The sequence below is a fragment of the Vulpes vulpes genome, chromosome X (assembly GCF_048418805.1).
Source record: "Vulpes vulpes isolate BD-2025 chromosome X, VulVul3, whole genome shotgun sequence".
Lineage (NCBI taxonomy): Eukaryota > Metazoa > Chordata > Mammalia > Carnivora > Canidae > Vulpes > Vulpes vulpes.
The window spans coordinates 103,722,771-103,749,507 of NC_132796.1; the positions used below are offsets into that span (position 1 = coordinate 103,722,771).

General features: G+C 41.7%; 1 long non-coding RNA gene across 1 annotated transcript; it reads right to left on the reverse strand.

The window, feature by feature from the left end:
- Positions 1–12,853: 12,853 nt before the first annotated feature.
- LOC140596034 (uncharacterized) lies at positions 12,854–20,805 on the reverse strand. The gene is made up of 3 exons (XR_011998071.1): positions 20,571–20,805; positions 15,638–15,727; positions 12,854–15,013 (listed from the first exon to the last, which is right to left on the reverse strand). It is a non-coding gene; the product is annotated as an uncharacterized lncRNA (long non-coding RNA).
- Positions 20,806–26,737: the final 5,932 nt, after the last annotated feature.

Genomic DNA, 26,737 nt, shown 5'->3' on the forward strand with positions numbered 1-26,737 from the left:
TCTCTGATTTTGTTTGCTCACTTGTAGGATAACATGCTCCACTATGTTCCCAGAGTCATTGTAGAAACCAAATAGTATAAATAATATAAAAAAAAACTCTGAAAACGAAGAGACTTCCTGAATGTGAGGGATTAGTAACTACTTACTACTGCTTGTCCACCAATAGACACCAGGATAGAAGTGCCCATTGATTATAGTGAGTACCATCCTGATGGGCTGCAGTGCCCATTCTGATGGATTGGCACCTGCATCAGATCAGTTATTAAATACTTTTTAAAAAAGATTTTATTTATTCATAAAAGACACAGAAAGAGAGGCAGAGAGATAGGCTGAGGGAGAGGCAGGCTCCCTGCATGGAGCCTGAGGCAGGACTTGGGATCACAACCTGAGCCAAAGGCAGACGTGCAACCACTGAGCAACCCAGGCATCTCTGTTGTTAAATACTTTGAGTATCACTTTAGTGGTTGTCTGGAATGACAGACAAGCACACATATGTCTAAAACAAACCTATTAGATTAACTTTATGATACTTCAATGCAATAATTTACACACACTTAATTTTACTTTGTTTCTTTTTCTCCTTTGTAGGGTCCAAGGCTTCTGAAAGGACTAGGAATCAGGAGGAGTACAGGAATCCAAATGTGGTCAGGATGGTCATGGTAGGACTATGAATCTTAATGTTGTTGTTTTTTTTTTTAACTTACTTTTTAACCTGTTATGTAGGGAGTTTATAAGGAAATATGTACTTTATGGGATACATTTTAAGAACTAAAATATATTTTATTAAAAAAAAATAAAAAAAATAAAATATATTTTATTTTAAGTAAAGTAACAGCTCTTTAATCTTACACAGCTAAATTACTGATTATTTTTTTAATATTTTTTAAATTTTTTTATTTATTTATGATAGTCAGAGAGAGAGAGGCAGAGACACAGGCAGAGGGAGAAGCAGGCTCCATGCACCAGGAGCCCGACGTGGGATTCGATCTCGGGTCTCCAGGATCGCGCCCTGGGCCAAAGGCAAGCGCCAAACTGCTGCGCCACCCAGGGATCCCTAAATTACTGATTATATATTCCCTGAGCTGACTCAAGGGCTCAGAAAATTATATCAAGAGCTTCATTAATTTTTTAATATTTTATTAATTTGAGAGAGAGAGAGCATGAGCAGGGGGAGGGGTAGAGGGACAAGCGGACTCCCCACTGAGTAGGGAGCCCCACACAGGGCCCTATCCCAGAACTTTGGGATCATGACCTGAGCCGAAGGCAGACACTTAACTGCCTGAGCCACCCAGGTGCCCCTCAAGAGTTTTATTTTTTGACTTCAAAGTCTTTTTTACTAAAAAATGAAATTAGGCATCCCTGGGTGGCTCAGAAGTTTAGCGCCTTGCCTTCGACCCAGGGCATGATCCTGGAGACCCGGGATCGAGCCCCGCATCGGGCTCCTGGCATGGAGCCTGCTTCTCCCTCTGCCTGTGTCTCTGCCTCTCTCTCTCTATCATAGATAAATAAAAAATATTTGAAAAAATGAAATTAAATAAATAGAAAATAAAGTATCTCTTAATGTCATGTCATCAACTGTAGTGGGTTGAATGGTGCTCCCCCACAAAAGATATATCTATCTTCTAACCTTTAGAAGCTGTGAGTGCAACCTTATTTGGACAAAGGGTCTGTGCAGATGTCATTAAATTAAGGTTCCCCCCCAAAAAAAAGTTAAGGTTCCCAAAATGAGATCATCCTGGATTATCCAAGTGGGCCCTAAATCTGATGACAAGTATAGAAGACAGATGAGAAGACACAGATGCAAGAAGAGAAGGCCATGTGAAGACAGAGGCAGACACTGGAGGGACACCAGCCACAAGCCAAGGAATTTGAGAAGCCACCAAAAGCTGGAGGAAGCAAAGAAGGACTCTCACCCAGAGACTTCGGCCCTGCCTGACACTTTGGTATTGGACTTCTGGTCTCCAGAACAGAATACTTTTCAGTCCTCTCAACCCACCCAGTTTGTGGTCATTTGTTAAAACAGCCACAGCAGACTAACACACCATGTAACCCTTCTCACTCGGAATGTCCATGTCCTGCTTTGAACACCATGACATTATGTTCCTGGTATCTCTTGTGCTTCTAAGTTTTAAACTATGTGCCAAACCTGTTTTTATTTTTTTATAATAAATTTATTTTTTATTGGTGTTCAATTTGCCAACATACAGAATAACACCCAGTGCTCATCCCATCAGGTGCCCCCCTCAGTGCCTGTCACCCATTCACCCCCACCCCCCGGCCTCCTCTCCTTCCACCACCCCTAGTTCGTTTCCCAGAGTTAGGAGTCTTTATGTTCTGTTTCCCTTTCTGATATTTCTTACCCATTTCTTCTCCCTTCCCTTATATTCCCTTTCACTATGATTTATATTCCCCAAATGAATGAGAACATATAATGTTTGTCCTTCTCCGATTGACTCATTTCACTCAGCATAATACCCTCCAGTTCCATCCACGTTGAAGCAAATGGTGGGTATTTGTCATTTCTAATGGCTGAGTAATATTCCAACCATCAAGCTATGAGAATATTTCATTTCACTCCCCAAATCAGGCTTTGGCATTATTCAATACTGCTTGTTACCTATAAGGATACATCAGGCAGTTAGATGGACCCAAGTGGTGCTCCCTCTGCCCTAGTTGCTTCATGTGTACAATTAGGCTAACACCCCCTCCCTGGCAGTGTTATTGTGAGTATTAAAGATAATGAGCCCATGCCAGGGGCTCTTGACAGCTCTTGAGTCTCATGAAACGTAATTCTGTGTTGGGTGCTGGACCAAAGTGAAGCTTCTTGTCTTCCCCTGTGCACAATCTTCTTTATTTTTGAAGGTTGTCCTACTCAAAGGCTCAGCCATGTCTCCCACCACTCTCCTTACTCATACTATTCCAGGCACTCTGGTTTCTGTGCTTCCAGTACATTCAATTCTCATGGCCTCTGTGCTTGCAATTCCCTCTGTCTAGAACACTCCCAGATATCTGCATGGCTTGCTTCCTTCTTTCAAGTTCTCTGCCGAAACATACCATCTTACCCAAGAGGTCTTTCCTCATTGCTCTAAGTAACACACCTCTTCACCCCTCTCTATCGCCTTGATCTGACTTATTTTTATTTAGTTTTTATCATCACCTGACATATGTATTTGTCTATTGTATGTCTCCCTCCACTAGAATGTAAGCTCCGAAGAAGCAGAAGCAGAGAGTTTGTCTTTTTTGTAAACTGCTCTGTCCTCGGTGCCTAGAAGCAGCAGGTACTCAATAAATATTTGAATAAACGAATATGTGAATAAATGAATAAATGAGCACATAGTCTAGGTCAGCAGAGAAGTAACATTCAGTTACAGTACAGCATAACCCATGCTATGATATGTTTGCATGGAGTGTTGTAGCGGCCCCTTGTCAGGCTGGGGGATGGAGTAGGGGTAAGGATTATTGACGGAAGCTCCTGGGAGTATGTGCCATCTCAACTGAATCCTGCACAATGAATAGGAGTTACCAGGTCTAGAAGGTAGGGAAAGGATATTCCAGGAAGATAAAATAGTGTTGCAAAATCCCATAAACCAGAGATTTCAGAAATTTCAGATAGTTCAGTGTAACAGAAAAAAAGAAATGAGGGAGAGGGGCCCCCTGGGTGGCTCAGTCAGTTGGGTACCCAACTCTTGGTTTGAACTCTGAAACTCTTAGCAGAAGAGATAGGAGTCTTTATGTTCAGCCTTTGAGTAGGACAACCTTCAAATTAGCAGAAGAGATAGAGATCCTTTTTAAATGAACTCTGAAACTCTGAAACTCTTGGTTTCAGCTTTCAGCTTGGGTCATGATCTTAGGGTTATGAGATCAAGCCCCACATTAGGCTCCACGCTCAGTGCAGAGTCTGCTTGAGGTTCTCTCTTTCCCTCTGCTGTTACCCTGCTCATGCATTGTCTCTCTCTCTCTTTCAATAAATAAAAACAATCTTTTTAAAAAAAAAAACAAATGGGTGCCTGGGTGGCTCTGTCGGTTGAAAGTCTGACTCTTGATTTTGGCTAGGGTCATGGTCCCGAGGTCATGGGATGGAGTCCCACATTGGGGTCCATGTTCAGTGGGAATTCTCTACTTAAGAATTCTCCCTCTCTCTCTGCCCCTCCCCCCCCACTCTCTCTCTCTCTGTGTCTGAAATAAATAAATCTTTTAAAAAAACAGATGAGGAAGATAAGAAAGGACGGAAGGAGGGAGGGAGGGGAAGAGAGAGAATGGGGAGGGAGAGTAGAAGGAAGGAAGGGGGAAGGAAGAAAGGAGGTAGAGAAGGAAGTCTATGCTTTCAAGGAGCTCATGATTAAGTACTAGGGAATCATCATATAAACAATTAAAATGCAGTTTGATAAAATTGGTGGCAGAGATATTTTTAGGGTACCACGGGAGCACATAGGAAGAGGTCCTCCTTCCGTGAAGGAAGCAGGAGCTGTGGAGAAAAGGAAAAGACTTAGCAAACCATCACTCACCAGGCAGAGGCCCAACTGAAGAAGTACAAACCAGACTTGCAAAGACATAGAGCTGCAAGAGACAGCACTGTGGGCCACCTGGGGTGCAGGGTGGGAGTAGAAAAGAATGGTGTTTGGAAGCTCGTAGGCACAAAGAGCCTTGGTGTGGCTGTAAGGGGTCTAGATTGTATTCTAAGAACATTGGGTGCTATTGGGGAAATTTAAGGGGAGAAAGGCAAAGATAATGTTACAGATCCAGGATTAGCTTTGAAATACATTATTTCGGGTCACCTGGGTGGCTCAGTGATTGAGCATTTGCCTTCGGCTCAGGGCGTGATCCCGGGGTCCTGGTATCAAGTGCCGTATCAGGCTTCCTGCAGGAGCCTGCTTCTCCCTCTGCCTGTCTCTGCCTCTCTCTGTGTCTCTCATGAATAAATAAATAAAATCTTTAAAACAAGAAATCCACTATTCCTATCTTCTCTGTGAAGAATGAATTGAAAAATGAATGGAGGCAGGAGACCAGCCAGAAAGGTGCCGTAAACATCCAGGTAAGGTGTGTTTCGGCAGCCTAGACCCTGGCTACTCAAAGTGTGGTCCAAGATCAGTGGTATGTGCATCACTGGGGACCTTGTCACACATGTGGGATTTCAGGCCCCACCACACACCTGCCGAATCTGATCTGCATCACAACCAGTTCTCCCCGGTGACGAGGGTCTGTATTAAAACTGGCAAAGTACTGACCAAGACTAAACAAAGATGGACAGGAGGGTATAGATATGAGACAGCTATTAAGGTGGAACATGCAGAATTTAGCAGAAGAGATAGAGATCCTTTTTAAATGAATTTCTTTTCTCCATCTGCTGACACTTCTCCGTTTCTATCAGCCAGGGCTCCAACTGACTGCACACCCTCCTGGACCGGGTTTCCACCACAGCTGAGGGGCTGGCCTTCATCTCGGGGCTGGAGTCCTCTGTGGACAGAAAGTTGGTTTCTCTTCAGGAGTCCCAGCAGATGGCCTCTTACACAGCTCAAAATCAATAAAATGTAAGATAGAACAGTGAAGGATAATTCCACTTTTTTTTTTGTTTTGTTTTTGCCAAAGGAGATTTAGACTCCAGCTGTTTCAATAATGTCTTTAAATCTCCTCAAAGACAACAGTTGACTTTCATTTAAAAGCCCTGGAGGGGAGGGAGGAATTGAATTACCTCAAGAAGTTTGGAAAAGGAAAATGTGATCTCTTGATTCTAGTTGCAGAGCACAAAAGGCATCCTGGCTTGCACTGTGGATACATGTCTCAAAATCGGAAGGTCACAGGTTTCTAGAGCCGCCACCTGAAATATGGTGAATGGTGAGTGGGTTCCTCATGAAGTAAGAGAGGATCCAGAGAAGGTCCTTCCCCATGAATGATAATTCCCACGTGTTATTTTTAGAAGGAGACTGACTTCACCCATGAGTCAATATGTTTATTCCTAGTAGATTAGGATGACAGTTACTTCAGCTGTTGACCTCTTGTTTCTCAGTTCTTCAAAATCTCCAAAGAAAGATGTCAATGAACCAAAAAAGTGTACTCACCATTCAGCCATGGAAGCCATGGTGGAAAAGCGGGGGATTCCTCACTGAGTCATTTTGAGTTAGGGGGAACTTATTCAGACACTTAATCAGCAAATACTTGTTGAATGCCATCCAAGTCCAAGGCATTGTGCTAAAAGAGTTTCAGATGCAATCAACAGAAATCAACTCTGGTTAACCAAAGGAGAAAAGGAATTCACTGGCAGGAAATCAGGTAGCACACAGAATTGACAGGAAAACCAGTGAACCAGGCTTGGAAACAATCTGAGACTGAGGGAAGTTCAGGGGTGGGAGTCCCAGCCAAGTGTACACCACAAAAACAGAGTGGTTAGGTGCCTCTGCCATCCCCACTGGACACTGAATGCTGACACCGTCACCACCAACCACTGCCGGTGACCACTTAGAGGCCACAGCTGCTGCCATCAGAACAAATTCAAAACCATCCCTTGCTTCTTTGTAACACTGGCTCCAGATTCAAAGTCCTAGAGAGGAGCTAGGTCCCATGTTTGTGCCCTGGTTGCTAGGGGTTAAGGAAAGTGAGTGTCTGGCATTTTCAATCTCCCCAGGGCAAGCCAGGCTCTGCCTCCCATCACAACTCATGCAATGGGGATTCCCCAACTCCCTTCCTCCCTAAATGATCTCATCCTGCCCCTTGGCTTTAAATGCTACAACACAGCAATGGCCCCAAATTTCTTTCTTTCTTTCTTTTTTTCCCCCAAATTTCTATTTCAGGCCAACATCTGTACCGAACTCCAGATTTGTATGTGACATTTCCATTCTAAAGTATAATAAACAATTCAACTTAATCAAAGCAAACAAGAAATTCTTGCCTCTCCCTACAAGCTTACATATCCTTCAGACTTCCCTGCCCCCAGGAAAGAACATCACCAATCACTCAAGCCCAAATCTTAAGGACTTCCCTCCATGTGTCTTTCTCATCCTCCACACCCAATACATAAGGACTCTCTATGGTTTCTACCTCCAAATATATCTCAAATTGGCCCTCTTGTCACTACCTCCAACACTAATATTGTTGTCCAAGCCAGCGTCTTTCTGCTTGCAGCAGCCACTTGTGCCATTCAGAGCACTGGCAAGAAAGAGATGGCACGCTCAAAAGATGTTACCAAAGAAAGTCTGTAACTAATTAACTATTCACTATAAATCATTATATATTACCAATATATATTATTATTACTATATATATTATATATTCTTACTTAACCAATATTTATAAACCATTAACTACTGACCATTAGCCAAGGTGTGGGCAGGCTTAAGAAAACAACCAAAAGGTCGTGGGGTGCCTGGGTGGCTCAGTCATTTTAGGATCTGACTCTTGATTTCAGCTCAAGTCATGATCTCAGGGTTCTGGGATTGAACCCCACGTCAGGCTCCACGCTCAGCTCAGAGTCTGTTTGGGATTCTTTCTCTCCCTCTGACCCTCTCCCCATTTGCACTCTCTTGCTATCTCTCTCTAAAATAAATAAATAAATAATTTTAAAAAGAAAGAAAGAACAAATGGACCAAAAGGTGGTGAAGCACCAGGAGCAAGCACCGGACGCTTCAGGAACCCAGCCACAGCTAGGAGCTGGTTGAGAAAGAAAGGAAATGGGGCAGAGAGAGTGGTAGCAAGAGCCCTGATCTCTCTTCTCCCACCTTCTGATCTCCTTCCAGCACCTGCCATTGGCTAAACTCAACAAAAAACCAACCAGCAAAGAAGCCCTAAAGATTCTTTCTATAGGGTTCAGCCTTCAGGGTCAGAGGGGGCAGAGAATGTAATAGGGTAAGAGGGAAAGAGGGAAAGGAGAATAACCAACATGGAATCTGATGGATCATTTTGCTTCCTCTTCCCAATATACCAAGTCTATTCCCAAAAGAGCAGCCAAAGTGATCCTTTACTATGCAAGTCACACCACACCATGCACCTGTTTAAACTCCGCTGATGACTTCTCATCCCACATAAAAGAAAATCCAAGCTCCCCACCATGGCCTATATGGCCCTACATGTTCTAACCCTACCTCTTTGACCGCCCCTCCCACCACTTTTCCCTTGCTCACGAAGTTCCAGGCATGTGCCAAGCTCATTCCTAGCTTAGTCTTTGTATTTGCTTTCCCTCTGTCTGGAACATTCTTCCGTCAGCTCATTGCATGGCTTTCTAACTACCCCAACTAAAATAGTCCCTTGTCCAGTCACTCTCTGTCACATGACCTTATTTTATTTTCTTCATAGTGTCAAAGGATTTTGAGACTCATTCCATATCTGAGTTCCATTTAAGATACCTACATAATCATCCAAGTAGTGATGTCAATTAAGTAGTTGGATATAGGAGGTCCTTTCTGGCTGTTTCAGCTTTCAGGGCTTTATTTTTAATTTTAATTGAATTTTAATTTGTACTTTTTAAAAAAGATTTTATTTATTTATTTGAGAGAGAGAAAGAGAGAAAGCATGAGCAAGGGGTAGAGGGAGAGGAAGAAGCAAACTCCCCTCTGTGCTCGATTCCAGGACCCCGGGATCATGACCTGAGCAGAAGGTGACACTTAACCAACTGAGCCACCCAGGTACCCTGAATTTTAATGTATACTTTAATTAAATTTTAATTATAAATTTGTAAAAATTCATTAATCTTAAGTTCAATGAGTTTAGACAATTATATACCCAATCAAGCCATAACCATCTCCATCACAAGCACTGAGTAATGTATAGAATTGTCAAATCGCAATGTTGTACACTTGAAACTAATATAAAACTGTATGTTACCTATATAGGAATTAAAATTTAAAAATTAATAAAGAAATACATAAAATAAAACATCTCCATCATTCCAGAAAGCTCTTTCATGCTCCTTCCCCTCACTTATAGATTAGTGTTGTCTGTTCCTGAACTTCATATAAATGAACTCATATGGTATATACTCGTATGTCCAGCTTGTTTTGTCCAACATTATATTTTTGAGATTCATCCATGCTGTTGCATGTATTAGTAATTTGTTTCTTTTACTGATGACTAATATTCCAATATATTTCAGTTTGCCCTTTCTTCTGTTGATGTCTGTATGTTTTGGTCCTCTACCACTGGTTTTTAGCTATATGAATTAAGGCTGCTATGAATATCCTTATAGGAGTCCTTTCCTTTTTTTATGATTTTATGTATTTATTTGACAGAAAGAGAGCACAAGTAGGCAGCAACAGCAGGCAGAGGGAGAAGGAGAAGCAGACTCCCTGCTGAGCAGGGAGCCCCACTCGGGGCTCAATCCCAGGACGCTGGGATCATGACCTGAGCCAAAGGCAGATGCTCAACCAACTGAGTCACCCAGGTGCCCCAATATAGGAGTCCTTTTGTGGACATAGGCTTGTACAAGCCTATGTCATAGGAGTGGAAGTGTTAGGTCATAAGCAAGATCTATGTTTAACTTTATTAGGATCTGCAAAACAGTTTTCCAAAATAATTTACCATTTTATATTCCCAGCAGCAACATGTGAGGTTTCCTAGTGTCCCACATCTTTGCTAACATTTTATGCTGTCAGTCTTTTTTATTTTAGCCATTCTAAAGAACGTGATGTGGTATCACACTGCAGTTGTGGCGTGCATCGCTCTGAGGACTAAGCATTGAGAACCCTTTCACGTGTTTGTTGCGTTTATTCTCATGTGTTTTCTTCATCTATCTTCTCTTGCAGTATCTATTCAGGTCTTTAGCCCATTTTTCTGATGGGTTTCTTGTCTTTTGTCCTTCATCAGTGATATGTATTGTGAATACTTTTTCCCACTCTGTGACTTGATCATTCATTTTCTTACTGGTGCCTTTTGATGAGGAGAAATTTTTAGTTTTGATGAAGTTTTATTTATCTTTTTTTTTCTTTTACATCAGTGCTTTCTTTAAAAAAAAAAAAAGATTTATTTCTTTATTCATGAGAGACAGAGAGAGAGGCAAAGACATAGGCAGAGGGAGAAGCAGGCTCTTCACAGGAGCCCGATGAGGGACTCCATCTGGGATCCCGGGATCACAACCTGAGCTGAAGGCAGCTGCCCAACTGCTGAGCCACCCAGGCATCCCAGGTGCTTTCTTTTTTAAAAACATTTTTGGTAACTTTTTTCTGTTTGTTTCTTTTCTTCTTTTTAATGTAATCTCCCGGGGTGCCTGGGTGGCTCAGTTGGTGAAACGTCTGCCTTCGGCTCAGGCCATGATTCTGGGATCCTATGATGGAGCTGTGCATTGGGCTCCCTGCTCAGCAGGGAGCCTGCTTCTCCCTCTCCCCCTCCCCCACTCGTGTGTGCTCTCTCTCAAATAAATAAATAAAATCTTTTAAAAAAAATAAAGCAATAATCTTTCCTTTTTTTATTTTTTTTAATTTTTTTTAAATTTTTTTTTTGCAATAATCTTTCCATCCAACATTAGGCTCAAACTCACAACCCCAAATCCAAGAGTTGCATGCTCCACTGGCTGAGCCAGCCAGGCACCCCATTTCAGTGCCTTCTGTATCTTGTCTAAGAAACTACTCCTTTTCTCCAGCTCATGAAAATATTCCCCAACATATTCCTCTAGGAGCTTGTTTTTGACTATACCTAACTACATTTAGGTACATGATGTATCTCAGAATAATTTTTTAATTAATTCATTCATTTTAGAGAAAGAGAGAGCACATGAGAGGGGAGAGGGGCAAAGGGAAAGTGAGATAAACTCAGGCAGACTCCCTGCTGAGTGTGGAGCTCAACACAGGGCTCAATCCCACAACCCTGACATCATGACCTGGGCTGAAATCAAGAGTCAGACGCTTAACCGACTGAGCCACCCAGGCACCCCTCAGATAAATTTTTAAGTAAGCAGTGAGGCGTGGGCAATGTTCATTTTTTTCCCTATAAGAATATCTAGCTGTTCCCAGTACCATTTGTTGAAAACTATCCTTTCCCCATTTAATTGCCTTTGCACCTTGTTGAAAATCAATTGAAATGTTTATATCTAGACTCTATACCTTTTTCTACTGTTCTATTTGTCTATTTTTATGCCAGTACCATGTATTAGCTTTAGAAATAAATATTAATTTGAGATGCCTGGGTGGCTCAGCCTTTGGGCACCTGCTTTCAGCTCAGCTCGCGATCCTGGGATCCGGGATCTGGGATCAGGTGCCTCATCAGGCTCCCTGCGGGGATCCTGCTTCTCCCTCTGCCAGTGTCTATGCCTCTCTCTCTCTCTCTCTGTGTCTCTCATGAATGGATAAATCTTAAAAAAAAAAAAAAAGAAAGAAAGAAGTATTCATTCAGATACTGTGCAACATCCAAAATTTTCTTTTTTAGGATTGTTTTGGCCAGATCTTTTGCATTTTCATATAAATTTTATAATCAGTAGGGGTGCCTGTGTGTCTCGGTTGGTTAAGTGTCCAACTCTTGGCTTCAAATCAGGTGGTAATCTCCAGGTTGGGAGATCAAACCCGAAGAAGGACTCCATGCTAAACAAGGAGTCTGCTTCTCCTCTCCCTCTCCTTCTTCCCCTCCCTCCACTCACTCTCATGCATGCAAGTACGTTCTCTCTCTGAAATAAATAAATCTTTAAAAAATAAAAATAAATTTTATAATCAGGTTGTTAATTTCCTTTTTTAAAGATTTTTATTCATTTATTCATGAAAGACATACAGAGAGAGAGAGAATGAGAGAGAGAGAGAGAGAGAGAGAGGCAGAGACATAGGCAGAGGGAGAAGCAGGCTCCATGCAGGGAGACCGAGGTGGGACTCGATCCTGGGGCTCTGGGATCATGCCCCGAGCCAAAGGCAGATGCTCAACCTCTGAGCCACCCAGGCTTTCCAAGGTTGTTAATTTCCATAAGAGAAATTTTCTGGGATTACAAATGGGTCTGCATTAAATTTATAGATCCATCTGGGGAAAACTGACATCCCAACCATGTTGATTCTCCCAATCCATCAACATTATGTATTTATTTATTTATTTATTTATTTATTTATTTATTTATTTATATTTATTTAGAGAGAGAGAGAGACTGAGAAGCAGAGACACAGGCAGAGGGAGAAGCGGGCTCCATGCAGGGAGCCCGACGCGGAACTCGATCCTGAGTCTCCAGGATCAGACCCCAGGCTGCAGGCGGCGCTAAACCGCTGGGCCACTGGGAGTGCCCTGTATCTCTCCATTTATTTAGGTCTTCTTTAATTTCTTTTGGCAATGTGTTTTGTTTTTCACTCTAGAGATCTGGAATGTCTTTTATTAGATTTTTTTCTAGGTGTGTAAAGGGTTTTTTGATGCTAACAAATAATAATGTGTTTTAATTTTTTATTTACAAATTTCTCATTGCTAGTATATACAAATACAATGAATTTGTATATTGATCTTGTACCTCTGATCTTGCTTAATATGCTTATTGCCTGTAGCAGTTTTTTTGTAGATTCCTTAATTTTTTTCTTTACACAATTATGGTATCTGAATAAAAAGTTTAACTTTTTCCTCCCCAATTTACATGCCTTTTGTTTCTTTTTCTTGGCTTATTGCACTGGCTAGAGCCTCCAAAATGATATTGAATAAAAGTAATAAGCGTAGATATCCTTGGGGCACCTGGCTGGCTCAGTCAATAAAGCATGTAACTCTTGATCTTGGGTCATGAGTTCAAGCCCCACATTGGGCATAGAGTTTACTTTAAAAAAAATAGTAGATATCCCCTCCTTGTTATTGATCTTAGTACTCAATGTATCACCAGGAAATATGATGATATATAAGTCTTGAAAAGAATACTCTGGCTGCTGTGTGAAAAAAAAGGGCTTAGTGGATAAGAGAGGCTAGAGTTGGATATTTTTGATTCTTTTTTTTAAGATTTTATTTATTTATTCATGAGAAACATAGAGAGGCAGAGACATAGGCAGAGCAGAAGCAGGCTGCCCACAGGAAGCCTGATGGGGGACTTGATCCCAGGACCCCGGGATCACAACCTGAGCCAAAGGCAGACTCTCAACCATTTAGCCATTCAGGTGCCCCGAAATTGGTGATTCACAATTAGATGGATGGTATTTGAAGCATGAGTCCTGAGAAATAACAAAACTAAGAGGTAATAATTTAAAATAAGAATAGATCGATAGCAGAACTGGAAAAATGAAAAAGATGCCACATAAACACTAGAAATAATAATATGTGCCATTTGTTGAGTGCTTACTATTTACCATGAACTATTCTTTTTTTTTATAATTTTTATTTATTTATGATAGTCATACAGAGAGAGAGAGAGAGGCAGAGACACAGGCAGAGGGAGAAGCAGGCTCCATGCACCGGGAGCCCGACGTGGGATTCGATCCCGGGTTTCCAGGATCGAGCCCTGGGCCAAAGGCAGGCGCCAAACCGCTGCGCCACCCAGGGATCCCCACCATGAACTATTCTAAGCACTTTTCATGCATTATTTTATTCACTCTTTGCAAGGGTAGAGGAAGAGAAGCGACCTAGCAAAAGTCACAAAGGAGAAGCTTGAAGAAAGCCAAGATATGGGGTGGCACCAAAACCAAGAAAAGAGATTGCCCTATGAAAGAAGAACTGACTTCTGGTTCTTGCTGAGAGGCTAAATAATAGTATAGAAGAATGTCCTTTGCTTTGCCAGAATGGAAGCTGACTGCCTTGGCAAGATTGGTTTCAGTCAAGTAGAGAGAGGAAGACAGATTAGAGTGGGTTGAGGAGTGGATGGGGGCTGAGGAGGAAGAGGCTGGGTAAGGACGTGATTCTTTGGAGAACTGGCACTGTGAGGGAAGCAGGGAAGAAGAGTATCAGACAGAGAGGGCTGTGGAGTTAATGGAGCAATTTTCCTGTCTGCTGTGTTCCTGTCACACTGTCCTTCCCATAGTTCTCCCAAACTTGGCTCTGTCCACACTGTTCTTTTCACATGCCAGATTCTGTCTCCACCCTTCTCCACCCAAGAAGCCCTTATGCTTTAAGATCCATCTCAAACATCCCCTCCTCTCTGAGGACTTCAGTAAATCAAGGTAAAGTGAGCCCCTTTTTCCACTGTGTCTCCAGGTAGCATATGCACATTTCTATTGGAGCACTCAGCATATGCATGAAAATGGCACCACTTTGCTTGTCATCTGTCTCCTGTACCAGACTATGCCTTCCAGTGCAGAGGGCTAGTCTTACCCATTTTTTGCTCAGTTCTTGTTAAAAATCCTCCATTGGGAATGTGTAACTGGTTATGCAGGTATGGATAGCTTGTGAAAGTTCACCAAGCTCTACACTTATACACACACAAAAGTTGGGTTTTAATGCACACACACAAAAAATCAGAAAATAAAAAACCTCTTTCACCACCTTAGTGTCTTTGGGATAAAATCCAATTCCTGAGCACCTACTCTGTTCTCTGCACTGTGCTAGGTTCTTAGATGATCCAGCAACCACCTTTTGGTCTCTCTGTCCTTCTCCAGCTCTTAGTCTGTGCTGGCTGGAGTCTGGAGAGATCACAAACATGTCCTGGTTGAGAACTGTAGACTCCAGAATGGCCAAATCCTTGCTTGGCTCTGTAAAATACTTTACACGGAGTTCAAAAATGCTAGATAAACAAAGAGGACAAATTCACAAATGTTTGGGACTGCATATTATACTTCTGTTAATATATTCTGGAATATAGCAATATCTTTCACAATAATATGTTCATATTTCACATCGTGCTTGTGAGCGATTATCTATACATTCCTGTTGGGCTACATGTCATTAAGCAAACAAGGGTGAAGTTCTGAGAAACAAATTTCTGGACCAATGTGATGGAATTTTCTACCTACGCTTTTCAAGTTTGAAATAAAATGTTCATGTTTCTCCAAAAATAAAGAGGCAAACATCTTCTTTTTTCATTTGTAGCATTGGAGTGTATTATTCACAGTTCATCTGTGTTTAGCAATCTGAAATGGGGCCATAAGGGGGTTTGAATTCCTGGAGCTCTTTCACATTTCCGGACTTCAATCGAGTGAGATGTACACATTACAAGGGTAGCCATCTGTAAACAGGGAAAATCAACCCATATTAAGCAATTAGAATCAGAATATGGCTTGTGTAACAGTCCAGTTTTGAAATCTAGCCCCGACTACATGTCTGACTTCAGCTAAATTGTTCAATTTCCTTGCTCCTTAGGCTCTCCATCTTATAAAATGGAATGAATACTGTAATTCTGAAGATTAGTAATTAGAAGGCATATGCTAACAATTATAGAGTTGTTGGCTAAGAGAAAGTATGATTACTCCCATGAATCACTTTATCTGAAGGAAAGATAATCCTTGCCCCGATTATAAAACCTCCTTAAGATCATATGTAGAGGCCTTGCAGAAGACATAGAGACATAGGGAATTGTACATTAAAAACAGGTGAATTTGGGGGGAGGGGTCCGGGTGGTACAGTCAGTTAAGTGTTCAACTCTTGGTTTCGGCTCAGGTCATGATCTCAGGGTCGTGAGATCTATCCCCACACGGGGCTCCAAGCTCCGCAAGGAGTCAGCTTGAGATTCTTTCCCCTTCCTTCTCCCTCCCTTTCTGTACTTCTCTCTATATATATCACATAAATAAACAAATAAATAAATAAACAAACAAATAAATAAATAAACAAACAAATAAATAAATAAACAAACCTTTTAAAAATGAGATGAACTTCAGGGTGCCTGGCTGGCTTGATTGGTAGAGCGTGAGACTCTTGATCTTGGGGTTGTGAGTTCAAGCCCCTTGTTGGGTGTAGAGATTACTTTAGAAAATATAATCTTTTTTTCCTAAAGATTTTATCTATATATTCGTGAGAGACACAGAGAGAGAGACAGAGACATAGGCAGAGGGAGAAGCAGACTCCCTGTGGGAAGCCTGATGCAGGACTTGATCCCAGGTGGGATCAACGGCCTAAACCAGGGAAGGTGCTCAATCACTGAGCCACCCAGGTGCCCCCCCAAAATAAAATCTTAAAAAAAAATCAGGTGGCTTTATGGTATGTAAATGATGCTTTGATAAAGCTGCTTAAAAAAAAAAAAATAGGTCCACCTGAGCACAATGTCCCCAGTCTAGGACCCAAGAAAGAAATTTCTCTTAGACTTCCAAACCAGGAAAAGCTGCAAGCTGTCTTGAGCAAAATTTGCTTTATCTTATAGACATTATGAATTTGGTCTTGATTACTTCCTTTCTTTGTCTACCAGACAGTCTGTTACCTAGGCTTGTGAACCACTTGTAGAATTTCAGCATACTGTTTTAGCTTTCCAGTTTCATGTTTTCCTACCCACAGTTTCCCTTGGTCATGAATTTCATCTATTATTTTTGATCCTGTTGTATTACATGGATTTATCTGACCCACTTCACATTCTCTTATGTTACTGGTCAAACTACTACCTTAGTCATCTATTAACAGAGGAAAATAATACGAATATAACAAATATTACTCTGTGTTGAAAACGCCATCCTTGTTAGTCATTTCAAAGAAGGCGAAGGGGGAACAGACTCAAGCTTCACTTGGCTTACCAGGTTGATTGACCATAATGATCTACAAGGATAGGTCTGCATATCACCACTGTCTTCAAATACTCAGTTGTATATCTATGAAAAGTTGAAGGCCAAGGCTAACTTATTTTCTCACTGACAATCTGTACCCATGTGCCCCCTTTTCTCTTTACAGAGAAAGAGCCAGTCTGGAACCGAAGGCCAGGGAACAGTAGACTATAAGCAACATTAACATTTTCTTGGTGCACTAAGATAGAACAAGAACCTCACTCCTCACTGTGGCTGGAGCTGGTCCTTGTCTACCCATTCAACCTGTTTCCTTCCAATCTGCCTTTTGTTCACTAGGCCACACTGCTCTCCTTTCTGGAAATTATCAACTTTTCCCCATCTTGGAAACTTTGGATTTTCTGTTCCCGCTGCTTGGAATGTTCTTTCCCCAGCTCTGGGCTCATTGGCTCCTTGCTCCCCATGAGACCTCTGATGAAGTAGCACCCCCTGGGAAAGACTTCTGACCATGCTTTGTTGCTTTGTTTGTTTCTTTTATCATAACCCACAATTAGGATCTTTTTTTTTTTTTTTTTTTTTTTTGTCTACTTTAGTCTGTCTCCCTCACTATACTGAAAAGTTCTCAGGGCAGGGCTGTCATATTCAAATGAAAAATGTTGAACTCCATAGTAGATGCCTCCTGCTGACTCTTACCATACCTCCCTGCTTATGTCTGCTGTAGCTCTGCTCACAACCTGAAATGTTCTTCCTTCATTTTCTTGTTTATGGTCTGGCTCTCCTTACTAGACTGTGAGCATCATGAGGACAGAGAGCAGGTCTATCTTGTTGGCTTCCATACCCCCAACAGGGCAGGCCCCAACACTGGACAAATGACAGAGCCTTAGCATTTGTGACAAAATACCACTCTCACCCCTTCCTGAGTAAACACTTCCTGCTTTGAACTGTCTAGTCTTGAATCACAGTAGTGCTGGCTCCTGATTCCCAAGATGTTTTGATCCATTTGGGCTGCTAGAACAAAAGACCACAGACTGGGTGGCTCTATGAACAGCAGAAACATATTCCTCACAGTTCTGCAGGCTGGCAGTCCAAGACCAAGGCAACGACAGATTCGGTGTCTGATGAGAGTCCACTTCCTGGTTCACAGGCAGCCATCTTCTTGCTGGGTCCTCGAAGGGGCAAGGGAGCTTTCTGGGATCTCTTTTATAGGGACACGAAACGCATCATGGGGGCTCCACCTCATGACCTATCACCTCCCAAAGGCCCACCTCATAATACATCACATTGGGGCTTAAACATAGGAATGGAGGTGGTGGGGGAGGGGACACAAATATTCAGTCTATAGCAAAAATAATAAGAATAAACAAGAAATGATTTTCCCCTATTCCTATCGTGCACCTAAATCATGGAGGACTTCAGCACAACTTTTGAACGGTAGCGAAGGAATGCAGAAGTGTATAAGCAAATGTTTAGGAGACTGGGAAACTGTGTTACTTAAGCAGCTGCAATGTTGAGAAACATATTTTATGCCTTGTGAGCACTGTGAAAATACAGTCTCTCATTCTTGAGCATTCTCCCAACTTCTAATTTAAAAAAAATATTTTTTATATTATGAAAGTAGCAATGAAACCAAACGATTTAATACAAGCTACATTGATTAGCTTCGAAATTCCAGAGGTTAACGGGAATCAGCAGGGTTAACTGCTACATGTTGGAGCAAGCTGGGAGGATCCCAAGTTTCACAGAAGCTATTCTTCAGGGTGGGGCAGCTGCTCAGAGTTGTGGTAAGCGGGGAGGGAGTGATGGAAACCAAGCCCGGTCCCACCCCACACCCCACGGCCACGGCCATGGCCATGATTCTTGTCTTCCTCCCCTGCAGCTGGCTGCTTGCCTTGGTAACTTGCCTTCCCACAGTTAACAGATATTTTGTAGTTTGTAGATACAATATCAAGTCACACTCAAATAATAAGACCCTAAACTTAACTGTCTAGGGATTTGCAGCCACTACACATGGAAGAATTCATTTAGCCTATAACCTGCCTGGCAGTTGCTCAGATGGTACGGTTTATATACAATCTAACCATGCTTGTGTCCTTTACCCCTGAAACTTCTGCTGAAAAGTTAAACCTTCAGGTGGGCCTAGGTGGTGCAGTCTGTAAAGCGACCAACTCTTGGGTTCAGCTCAGGTCTTGATCTCAGGGTGATGAGATGGGGCTCCGCGCTCAGCGCAGAGTCAGCTTGAGACTTTCTCCCTCTCCCTCTGTCCCTCCCCCCTCAATCTCTCTCTAAAATAAATAAACAAAATCTTAAAAAGTTATACCTTCAGAGTTCCAAGGAGATTCAGGAAGTGGGCTTGCAGACCAATATACGCTCAGTTGTTTTCAACCATGGGGTAACCGACATCTCTTTTTTATTTTATAATACTTTGATGCAGAACTCCTTTCGCACTGCTCGTAGACAGTTGTATAACTTGATATCATACTTCTCAAGTACTTGGCCTCTTGAACTACCGCTTTCTCAAGTTCCAGTTAAGCCTGTGGGGATTCTCTACACAATTCTTTTTTCTTTTAAGCTTTTATTTATTTATTTATGAGAGACAGAGAGAGAGAGAGAGAGAGAGAGAGAGAGAGAGGCAGAGACACAGGCAGAGGAAGAAGCAGGCTCCATGCAGGGACCCCGATGTGGGACTCGATCCCGGGACTCCAGAATCACGCCCTGGGCGGAAGGCAGGTGCTAAACTGCTGAGCCACCCAGGGATTCCCTCTCTACACAATTCTATTTAAACACCTAGTTTGAAAATATCCAGATCTCGGTTTTTCAACTCTGCATTTGATCGGGGTCTATTTGCTAAAGATAAAGGGAATAGGATCTTGGAAAAGCCTTAGGCTAGTAGGGGCAAATAGAACAAGCCCTATGCTGCCTCCCCTCTCACCCTCTACCTGGGAATATACACATCAGCGCTACAGATCCTCCATGCTTTGGAAGCCAGCTGTGGTCCTGCTTTCCATCAGATTAAGTGGCTTCACTCTATTCCTTCTTTTCTTGGGAGAGGCAAGAGTGATGCACTATTGTTCTGTTGCTAAGGAAGCATTTATTTTTTAAAATAAGCATCACCTGAGGAATCAGGAAGAATGCAATTTGGCCTTGCAAAAGTGTGTCAAGATTTACTGATCCCTTCACTCAACAAGTATGTGTCAAGATTCTACAGGTGCCAGGCACTGTGCTAGTTACTTGGGATACAGCAGTGAACAAAATAGACAAGGTCCCTACTCTGAATGAGATAACATTGTAAGGAGACTCCTAAGAGAAAAAAGTCTTTTGGAATATGGATTGAACAAATCTGGCTGAACATTTGTTTGCCTAGCCAGCCTAGTTCAGACCCTTACTCTCTGTTGTCAGGACTGTCACACAATTCTTCTAGTTAGGTTTCAAATCTCTCCAGATCCACCTTCACAGAACATTGCAGAGTTAGACTTTTTATAATCTCATAACTTAAAATATGTGGTAATATAAAATATGAATATTATAAAAAACAAATAATTCAGACTCAAATATCACATAATGAAAGCCACAGTCCCCCTACTCATTATCACACCCTAGTTGTACTCCACAGAAGCAACCACTTAATACTTTTTGCTCTTTCTGCTAGTAATTACGATCACATTTCTTTACAGTATGATTTTATTGGTATTTCTGGATCATTAGTTTCAGACATCATCTACTGACTTCTCATTATGCTAGAAAAGCACAAAATAGATTAAATCTAACCATCTTACACTATATAGTTGTAAGGAATTATATTTTAAAATAAATCAAATGTTGGGTGCCTGAGTGGCTCAGGTCATAATCCCTGGGTCCTGGGATCAAGCCCCACGTTGGGCTCCCTGCTCGGTGGGGAGTCTGCTTCTCCCTCTGCCCCTATCCCTGCTCATTATCTCTCCCTCTCCAATTAATTAGTTTTTTGTAAATAAAACAAATGTTTACACTATTACAACCATGTTAATATCATTTACTGTGGAGTCAAGTAATAAACTATGCGTTTTTCTTTCATGTAATATATTTTTTCCTGGGATTTCTACTTACCTTTTGCTTTATTTTCTTCTGAATTTTTTTTCTTCTGCCTAATATATGATCCACATGCCTTCAATTCTTTGTAACTTCTCCATAATATTAGATAGCCCCTCAAGTCCTCCTCTTGCATATTCTCCGGTAGCTTCAGAGCCAGATGCGTGAGAGGCAGAATATGCCTACTGTTCTGACAGTCCAGGCTCGTCTGTGCCATGCCTGCTAATTCATTTGCTCAGATTCTCACTGGAGGACAAGATGTGTATTTGGCACTGCGTGATTCAGAGTGAGGGCGAGGTTCGGGGGAGGGCAGGGTATCTAAAGCATGGTTCTGATCATGTCACACACACACACACACACACACACACACACACACACACACCTCGCTTCAGAAGCCTTCATGTTTCGCTATTGCCCAGTGAGAAAAGTACAAACCTTTAGTATAGCATTCAGGGCTCTCCAGGACCTGCCTTGTTCTGCCTTGGGGGGTCACTGCATCCCAGTTCTTACCTCCAGGTCAACCAGGGTACTTGACATTTCCTAAACACAGTTGGTGCTTCTCACATCCACTGTTTCTACTGTACATTGCTACCCCCATCCCCCCTCAGGCCCCTCCCCACAGCTAGAATGCCTTTCTCACTGAACCATACCTGTTAGAACCCCACTAACCTTCCATGCCCCAGGTGGTACCTCCTTTGTGAAGAACCTATCTTACCCTCATCCTAATTTCTGGTATGCCTTTGGGTTCAGTCTCCAATTTCTTCCACACATTAGAGCCACTGATGCACAGACCCTTCCCTGAAAGCTCTTTGAAACAGTACTGCTGTAAAATTTTATCTTTTGTCTCTCCAAGGCACCTAGCACAGTGCATGGCATATAGTAGGTACTCCATCGATGTTTGTGAAATAAATACATCTGTGATTTCTGTAAATGTGGAAGAATGTTATCACATTTTAATGGCTTCCTTGAGATATAATTCACATACCAAGAAATTCACCCACTTAAAGTGTACAGTTCAGTGGTTTGTAGCATATCCAGAGAATTGTGCAGTCATCACCATGATTGGTCTTAGAGCATTTTCATCATCCCCAAAAGGGAACCCTGTAGCCATTAGTAGATATATGCTCCCTATTCCCCCCGCACCCCCCCCCAGGCAAACATTTATCTACTCTCTGTCCCTATATATCAACCTATTCTGGACCTTTCATACGAATGGAACCATAAATATGTGTTGAGCCCCTGAGCACAGAGTCTGCTACAGTTTCTCTCTCCCTCTCCCTCTGCCCCTCCTCGCCTTGCTCTCACACTCTCCCTCTCTAAAAACATAAAAATAGGGATGCCTGGATGGCTCAGCGGTTGAGCATCTGCCTTTGGCTCAGGGCGTGATCCCAGGGTCCGGGATCAAGTCCATATCAGGCTCCTTGCAGGAGAGCCTGCTTCTCCCTCTGCCTATGTCTCTTTCTCTCTCTCTCTCTCTGCCTCTCATGAATAAATAAATAAGATCTTTAAAATATACATATATATGAATTTTTTAAAAAGAAAATTAATTGATCATAGGTGTATTGGTTAATTTCTTAACTCTTGATTTCATTCCATTGTTCCATATGTCTTCCCTTATGTCAGTACCACACTGTTTCCATTGCTATAGCTTTGTAGTAAATTCTGATCTTGGGATGTATTAGTATTCCAACTATATTCTTTCTCAGTATTATTTTGACTATGCAGGACCTTTCACAATTACATATGCATTTGAGAATGGTCTTTGCCATTTCTGCAAAAGAAAAAAAAAGACTGTTGGAACTTTGATAAGGATTGCATTGGGGGAGTGTTGTCATCTTAACAATATGAAATCTTCTGCTTCCATGAATGAGGAGAATGTCTTTCACTTATTTAGGTCTTCTTTAATTTGTACAGTGCTTTGTACTTTTCAGAATACAAGTTTTATACCTCTCTTGTTAAATTTATTCCTTAGTATTTTATTCTTTTTGATGCTATTGTAAATGGAATTTTTCTTAATTTTATTTGCAAGTTGTTCCTGTAACTTTTTTAAAGTTTCTTTTTAATTTTAATTTCAATCTAGTTCACATACAGTGTTGTATTAGTTTCAGGTGTACAATATAGTGACTCAACACTTCCATACATCATCTGGTACTCCTCATCACCGCAAGTGCCCTCCCTATTACCTATTCCCCCATCAACCCACCCACCTCCCCTCTGATAACCGGCAGTATGTTGTCTACAGTTAAGAGTCTGTTTTTTGGTTTGTCTTTCTTTCTCTCATTTTTCTTTGCTTATTTCTTTTGTTTTGTAAGTCCCACATATGAATGAAATCATATGGTATTCATCTTTCTCTGACTTATTTTGCTTAACATAACTCATTCTCTAGCTTCACCCATGTCATTGCAAATGATAAGATCTAATTCTTTTTCATGGCTGAATAATATTCTATCAGATAGATAAATAGATACACACACACACCACCTCTTTATCTATTCAGTGATCGATGGACACTTGAGCTGCTTCTATACTTGGCTATTGTAAATAATGCTGCTATAAACTTAGACGTACATGTATCCCTTTGAATTAGTTTTTGTATTTTTGAGCTGAATACCCATTAGTGTGATTACTGGATCCTGGAATAGTTCTATTTTTAACTTCTTGAGGAACCTCCATACTATCTTCCACAGTGACTGTACCATTATACATTCCTACCAACAGTGCAAGAGGGTTCCTTTTTCTCTACATCCTCCTCAACACTTGTTTCTGTTACTCTAACATTTTGAATAAGAGGTAAAAAAAAAAAAATCACCACAGTCAACCTCTAAGTTTAAAATCAAAGGTTGATTACATTTTTAGGTTGCTGTTTTCAGGGGTCCCAATGTTTTGCAATGGTCTGTGCTCAGTAATAAAACTGAAAAAGGAATCCTATTAGCATGGTTTGGTAATATGGAAACAATTGACTTCACTAATGGAATTAATATTCTCATCAAAATTCCAAGCCAATCCCATCCTATCTAAGAAGAGTTAATGTGAAACTGCTTACTTTTATTCTAGAAAGTTATGTGGTAACTGTAATAGTTGAAGTATTCAGTATGCTTCCTGGATGAGTGGGTATTTCGATATTCTTTTGGAGGGCATGGGAAATCCCTGGGTGCTGGTATAAATCTCCTTTATTTAATGAACTGAGAGTCTGGGAGCCTGGGTGGCTCAGTGGTTGAGCATCTGCCTTTGGGTCAGGTCATGATCCCAGGGTCCTGGGATAGAGCCCTACTTCAGGCTCCTTGCTCAGCAGGGAGTCTGCTTCTCCCTCTCCCTCTGCCCCTCCTCCAGCTTGCACTCTCTCTCTGTCAAATAAATAAAATCGTTTTAAAAAATAAACCAAGGGCAGCCCAGGTGGCTCAGCGGTTTAGCACCTGCCTTCAGCCCAGGGCGTGATCCCGGGGTCCCGGGATCGAGTCCCACATCGGGCTCCCTGCATGGAGCCTGCTTCTCCCTCTCCTGTGTCTCTGCCTCTCTCTGTCTCTGTGTCTCTCATGAATAAATAAATGAAAATAAATAAAAAATGAACCAAGAGTCTGTTCCAATGGAACTAAAATTTTCTCAAATACCAAGATGAGAGCTTTACTGTTAAAGTTTCGGATGAGTTTTGGTTCTTGCACCAAACATAAATTCACACCAATCCTTCACTTAGAGAGGCTGGTCTCTCCATTTCTTCCTCATCTTGGCTTTAAGACATCCCGACTAGCATAGGCTTTCTCTCTTTAGATTGTTGGCTACCCTTGCTCTACGCTTAATTAAATAGTGAACAACTTTATCAAAACATCTAGTATATTGGTCAGAACTCAAGCACACGGTGAATATTAATTTATTTGACTTGAAACAATGTCTTATTTCGATTTTAAAAAAAAGGTTTCTCTGCTAATCAGAGTTTTAAAATGTTTACCCAGATTATGTGTCAGCTTTAAAAAAGAAATTTCATGGACTGGAGGCATTTGAGAAGTTGGAAGGAACTTTAGAAAGCCAGGGCAGGAGACTGTGAGCCAAGTTCAGCCTGTAGACATGTTTTATTTGGCCCCTGTGGTATTTTAAAACTATTTCGATTAGTTGCCAACATTGAAAAATCAAGCAGTTTCACATAAAAATCTGGATTTCTGGCTTTTCTTGGAAAAATAAAAAATAAAGGGGTAAACCTGGCCATGTTAGGCCTGCACAACAGCATGGCACATGTGGGGGCAGGCACACCTCAGGTTGTCAAAGCTACAGGAGCCCCTGACCCTCCCAGCTCCCACCACCACCAGGCCTTTGAGTCTATGATTCCTGAATACATTCAGTCCTTGTGAGATTTTTCTAAAGAAATCATTACTGCTCAAAATTCAACAACTGACTAGTTATCAATTTCTCAATTGTTTTGACTCAAATGCCAAAAATATTATTTATCAAACAGAGCTAATTACTTTAAAAATTCAGAAGCTTGGGCAGCCCCGTGGCTCAGCGGTTTAGTGCCACCTTCAGCCTGGGGTGTGGTCCTGGAGACCTGGTATTGAGTCCCACGTCGGGCTCCCTGCATGGAGCCTGCTTCTCCCTCTGCCTCTCTCTCTCTCTCTCTCTCTCTCTGTCTCTCATAAATAAATAAATAAAATCTTTAAAAAAAATTTCAGAAGCTTTTCTGGTTTGATGGCCTTCTCATGATGTACTTAGGCTTTTTAAATATGATTAACCGAGAGAGGAGCTAGAGGAACTACAGTTAAACAAAGACCAATCATATCTAAAAACAAGAAAATGAGCTCTGAATCATCATTCTTATTTTTTATTTTATTTTTTAAAGATTTATTTTTTTATTTTTAGGGAGACAGAGACAGAGAGAGAACAAGCAGGGAAGGGCAGAAGGAGAGGGCAAGAGAGAACCTCAAGCAGGCTCCACACCTAGCACCAAGGCCGATGTGGGGAGGGCTCTATCTCACGACCCTGAGATCATGACCTGAGTTGAAACCAAGAGTCGGTTGCTTGACCAACTGAGCCACCCAGGTGCCCCTCAACTGAGAGATAGGTTTTAAAAAATTATGATTCAGGGGTGTCTGGGCTCCAGCACTGCATCAGACTTCATGCTCAGCGAGGATTCTCCTTAAGGATTCTCTCTCCCTCTCCCTCTACCCCTCCCCCAGCTTGCACACATGTGCTCGCTCTCTCTTTCTCTCTCACTCAAATAAATAAGCCTCAAAAAACAATCTCCCAGTTGAACTCTAACTTCCTCTTTAAAATTTTTTTCAGGGGCACCTGGGTGGCTCAATCAGTTAAGCCTCTGCCTTTGGCTCAGATCATGATCCTGGGGTCTTGGATCGAGCCCTGCATCAGGCTCCCTGCTCAGTGGGGAGCCTACTTCTCCCTCTGCCTCTGCTGCTCCTCCAGCTTGTGCCCTTTCTCTTTGTCAAATAAAGAAATAAAATATTAAAATAAAAGAAAATTTTCTTTCATTTCTCTCTTTTTCTTTGGAACCCCTGTGATTTACTTACATGTCAGGGTAACAAGTAAGTTAGCACTTAATCATTTATTCATTCAATCAATATTTATTTGAGCACTTGGTAGATGCCAGGGGCTGTTCTAGGCATTTGGGAGAGCACAGAGAACGAAGGAAACAAAAACTCCTTGTGCAGCTCACATTCTCGGGGGAGAAAGAGACAATAAGCAAATGAACAAAATTAGTTTTAATAGTTACAGTCACTGTGAAAATATAAAAGGAAGATCTGTGACAGTGACCTGAGGCTGGGTACTATTGAGATTGGGTGCTTAGAGAAGACTTGATGGGAAGGGACCAGCTATATGAGGTTGTAGAGGAAGATTGTTCTGGGCAGAGAGAAAAGCAAGTGCAAAATCCCTGAGGTAAGCTAAGCTTATTGCGTTTGGTGAAAGAAAGGCCAGTATAGCTGAGCCACAGGGAGAGGGGGAAGCTGGTAGAAGCTGTGATGGGGAAGGGAGGCAAGGGCCAGACATGCAACGCCTTGTAGGTCATGGCAAAGGGTTCAGATTTTATCCTGCTTTAGAAGCCATTGGAGGATTTTCTATTACATCGGTCATGCCTTTAATTTTTTAAGTCTTTTGCAGAAGATTGCACAGTGCTAAGCATATAGTAGTAGCAAGTGAATAAATACTGATTCATCGACTAATTAGTTATAATAATATTATAATAG